We start from the raw sequence: 5,374 nt of genomic DNA, 5'->3' as shown, positions 1-5,374 counted from the left end.
ACTCCTGCCCAACCCTTCGCCTCATTTCTTCTTCCAAACCTGGTATTAGTATATCAAATAAAAGGGGACTCAGAGAACATTCTTGCCTCATGCTTCTGATCAACCAAAAACTTTATTCTCCTTGCCCTCCTAGCTTTACCCTGATTTTTGTCTTTCCAAAAATTTCCGATACTCCCTTTATTAATCCCTCTTTTATCCCTTTTTTCTCTATAACGTTTCCTATTGTTCATCACCCCTATTCCCTTTTTTAAACCTTTTTTGAGATTGCGAATTCGGTTTTCTCATCTCCCTCCATACAGGGTAATTTTTTAACGTGAACCTTTCAAATATCTCGCAAAATAGGCAATCTATGAAAAAATGTTTTGGATCAAAATTTAATCACTCTAAGGAGTACATACACTGATGTTAAAATCGGTTCCACCACACTACCCCCTGGACTTGAGGATGGGGGCAAGTTCGAAATATTGAATGGGGACCCCTATTTTTTATTGCATATTCGGATTATTTGGATAAAAATGCGTCTGATTTGTCTACAACATTTTTTTCGTCTTGCGATAAATGTCGCTGTAATCGACGATATTCACTTTTTCTTCATTTTACTGTTACTGAAAATGCACGCATACGATTCTGCAATACATTAAAAATTAAAAATACATTATTTTCATTGTGACATGACTGACCGCGGAAAAAAAGAATTTTTTAAATCGCTAGAGAATCGTTGAACGAGTGCAATAAAAACTCGTATATAAAAAAGTACATCGCGACGAACATAGGTAAAACTTCCTTCTTTTTGAAGTCGGTTAGAAATAAGGGCAATAGATCTTTCGGATCTCTTCAGTAATTATTATTTAAAAAAACATGCCAAAACGTATATCCGTTCTTGAGAAGTAATTATTAAGTAATACGTTTACATTAACAGTGTTCCCTGAATATTCCTAAATTTTAGCTCTGGCCTTATTGTAGATTGAGGTAAGCGGAGGCTATCGAAACATTAAGAAAGTGTTTACTTTATTCTTTCCTTAAATACAGTAAATTAGCAAAAAGCACATTTAAGACAAAACTCATTTTAGTCAGATAAAAGATTATTTCGAATGCTACTTTACAATGGAGTATCTAACCGTACGAGAAAAAATTGAAATGGTTTTGTTCTGTGGAGAAAATGGAAGAGATCTTGATAATGCTGTCAATCTCTACGCTCAGCGTTTTCCAAATAAAATTGTGTCACGTACTTCATTTTATCGTACTATTAATTTACTACCAATGGAAGTGTTCAACCTAAGAAAAAGACCCGTACAACAACAGTCACTGGAGAAAATAATGAAATTGCTGTATTAGCTGCAGTCGCCAATAATCCTCACGTTAGTACACGAGAAATTGCTCGTGGTTCCAGAATTTCTCAGAGCAGTGTTTGGAAAATTTTGAAACGTAATAAATTTCATTCGTATCATTTCTCTTTATGTCAATAACTTCATGGCGTTGATTTCCAAAATCGGGTAGTTTTTTGTCAGTGGGCTCGTGAACAAATACAACAAAATCCCAACTTCTTTTGTCATGTATTATTCTCTGACGAGTCGTCTTTTACGAACTTTGGAAGAATCAATCGAAACAACATGCACCACTGGAGTATTGAAAATCCGCAGTTGTTTCGTGAAGTCGAACACCAGCGTCCCTTGACTGTGAACTTATGGTGTGAAATAATTGGGAACAAACTGATCAGTCCCCAGATTATCGAAGGAAGCCTAAATGGTCCAAAATATCAAGACATTGTGGAAAATGAATCGCCAATATTGCTTGAAGACCTGAGCTTAGAAATACGGCAGAACATGTGATTTCAACATCATGGTTGTCCAGCACACTATTCAGCGGTAGCACGATAAGTTCTTGATCGTAATATAAATGGTCGCTGGATTGGTAGAGGCGGTCCGATAAATTGGCCTGCAAGATCGCCAGATCTTACTTCACCAGATTTCTTTTTGTGTCGCTATCTGAAGGACAAAGTGTACAAAGAAAAACCAACAACACGTGAGAATATGATTGACCGAATTACAAGTGCATGTGCTGAAATTCAAGAAGATACACTTCTCCCTTGTGTAAATTCATTTGAATTAAGGATTAATAAGCGCATTGAAGCTGAACGTCATCATTTTGAGCACTTACTTTAATCAAAAGATGATTCCCTGAGTACCTTGAATCATAAGAAGTGAGGGGACTCGCGTTAATCAAGCACCACGAATCGTGAGAGGCAAGAGGACTCACGTTATTCAAGCATCCCGAAGGAAACAGAAAACTGCTACGTCCACGTCGTTGTTCCTGGGTTACGCTAAAAGTAGTAGATTGTTTTACGACTCATTTCGTGTATTGCAAAATCGTAAGCGCGCATTCTCAGTAACAGTGAAAAAAAGAAAAATTAAGTTTCGTCGATTACAGAGTCATCTATCGCGAAACAAGAAAAAGGTTTTAGACCAATCATACACATTTTATCCAGAGAATCCAAATTTGCAATACAAAATAGTGGTTCCTATTTAAGATTTCGAACTTGTTCACAACTTCACCCCCCCCCCCTCCCCCCACACATAGCGCTGTAGGGAACCGAATTTAACATCAATGTATGTACTCCTCAGGGTAATTAAATTTTTATTCTTAACATTTTTTCATAGAGTGCCTATTTGTCGACATATTTAAAAATTTCAAGTTAAAAAATCACTCTTCAATTCCGTTTAAGCTATCACCGCAACGCTGCGTTATGAAGACGTGATATACTTCGAATAGCAGACATCAACACCGTTAGAACCATCATGTTGTGTATCTCCACGCGCACTAGCGACCCTAGCGGACCCAAGTGTCAGTAATTTAATTTGAAATCAGGAGCATAGCCACAGTCAGTTATTATGCAGGCTCGATTCAAACATCAACATCAATTATTTTCTATTTAATCATAACTAGTCAAAGCTTTTCTGGCAGGCATTTTCAATCTTAATCGCAAAGAGAAACTAGCTTGAAATTTTGAGCACCGGGAATAACCCGGGATGTAGCCGGGTATTTGTTTGTAAACTGCAAATTTTTCATAATTGTTGTTACTTTTGCAATAAATAGCCACCTACATGTTGCGAAAAAATGTGTTTGGAATTGTACTCAGTGTTACCAAATGTCTCCATTCAGGTACGAATTTCTCATTTAGGCTACATAGGTTGCCCGCTGCAGCCTAGGAAGGTAAAATTTGGGAGGCTGCAGAATTTTAGTGCATTAAGCGATGTCTTACTGTGGATTTAAAATTTAATTCATTTTCGCAAGTAATAACTCCATAGTTAAAAAGTCAACTTTTATCGTCAAAATTCAATGTCTGATTACATGTTTGTCTTTTCGGGTTTAAAAGTGAAACCTTTTCCAAAGCATTCTACCTTTTAGCTAGACAAATCAAAAACTCGTCTTTTAGGGTTGACAATTAATCTTTTTTCTTTTAAATTTTACTGTTTAGTTGAAAATGCTATACATTTCGACCTCAAATATTAGGTGTATGTTATCTACATTAAGGTTTAAAAAAAATTCTTTCTATTTCCTGGAAAAAACACTTAATGCACTTCAATTTGGAAACATTTTCATGTTTAAACTCTGAAATTACTTTTGAAATCATTTAAATTATATACTTTACCTTGCAGATCTAAAGTGTTAAATTCTTCTAAAACAAATTTTGAGAAAAAGAAACTTACCATTTTAAATTGTTATCACACAAAAAATAATGTTGGCTCTCTTATTTTATGCAAAACAGTATATTAATTCTTCACCTCGACTGATTCACATAATATTTGGATTATGAAAGTTTCACCAAATATACATATTCCACTATTTTCTTCTTCCTTAATCCTTCTTACTCTTACTCTATAAACTAAGACCCTGAAATGGTTCCGCATGAATAAGGCGAGACGCGGTGGGAACTTTTAAACTTATGTCGTACCGTGTACACGTCAGACAGACTAGTGCGCAATTCATGAAGACACACGGTCATTTACCAGTTTTATTAGACAGATTTTTTCACTTAAAAATGCTAAAGAAGCTAAAGAGGCTGAAAAAATATTAAGTTGGAACCGAGTTTTGCAGAAGAGTTGTTGCTTCTTTCATTTTTACTAGCCTATTGAAATAAAAATAATTATCTAAGAATGAGTTCACGAAGTGGTCAACAAACACCTATCAAAAACCATTTCATAGGCGACTGTACTAACACTTTTATAATTATATCGAGGCGTCCTAACGGTAGGATGCCAACGCACATGACACAAATTGATGGTACTTAATCAAATATATAAATAATAAAAAGCTAACCGAGAAGTTAGCGCCAGCAAAGTTTTGATCGCGGAATTGAGCAAGATGAAGCCAGAAGTTGGCCAAAACTGAAAGGTTCTCACTCGCTTCATCAAATCATGAAAGATCTATCTCGGGCTATCTACCTATTCTATCATTATGCTGTTCTCGCCCGAGATAGCACTTTCATGATTCGATGGAGTGAGCGAGCATCTTTTAGTTTTGGCCAACTCCTACCTTTATCTTGCTCAATTCCGCGAACAAGAAATTTCTGGCTCTAACTTCTCAGTTAGCTTTTTATTATTTATATTTTTGGTTAAGTATCATCTAGTCGAATACGTGTGTTGGCATCCTATCGTTAGGACGCCTGGCTATCACATATTATAAAGTGGCGTAGCCAGGATTTGATTAAAGGAGGGTTCGAAAAGCTTAACAGAAAGTATGTTGTTGCTTACAAGTAAAAATTAGTATAATTTAGGGTATAAAATTTATGAATGTTATACTTGTTATCATTCGGAAAAAATTTCTCTAATATCATTACCATTCTACATTATTGTGAAAATTCATTAAACTTTCCTAATATATTTTTAGTGATGCATATCACCGAAAAAAATTTTTTGTCGTTTAAGGGGGTATCCCTATCTAGATTGGTGAGAAAATCGATTCTTTTTATTGTACATATAGAAAGTATAAAATTTCAACTGTACTCTGTTGAAATTTTATACCGAAATTCGGAGCGGTTTAGCTGCTATGGCTATTTTCGCTAACGTCCTTCAGCTCGCGGAGCAGGTAGGCAGGTGCGCACTCGAACTTTAAACGCCATTATCTCGAAATCAGATTTTTCCGATTTTCCGAGATTATGGGCACAAGAACTCAGAGAATTTATAACTAATCGAAAAACAAAAATCTCTATTTCAAGGATAATTTAATTGTCTAGTCGATATACCTCTTTTTTTGTGCAAAATTATTATTTAACTACTTATTTGCATAAACAATAAAAAAACATTTCGGAATTTTTTCTGTCATTTTGTGAAATAATTTTTCCATGCTCTAAAAATAGGTACATAGACGAGGTATA

Source organism: Belonocnema kinseyi, chromosome 5 (genome assembly GCF_010883055.1).
Source record: "Belonocnema kinseyi isolate 2016_QV_RU_SX_M_011 chromosome 5, B_treatae_v1, whole genome shotgun sequence".
NCBI lineage: Eukaryota > Metazoa > Arthropoda > Insecta > Hymenoptera > Cynipidae > Belonocnema > Belonocnema kinseyi.
Note: the sequence above shows the minus strand (reverse complement) of the source record.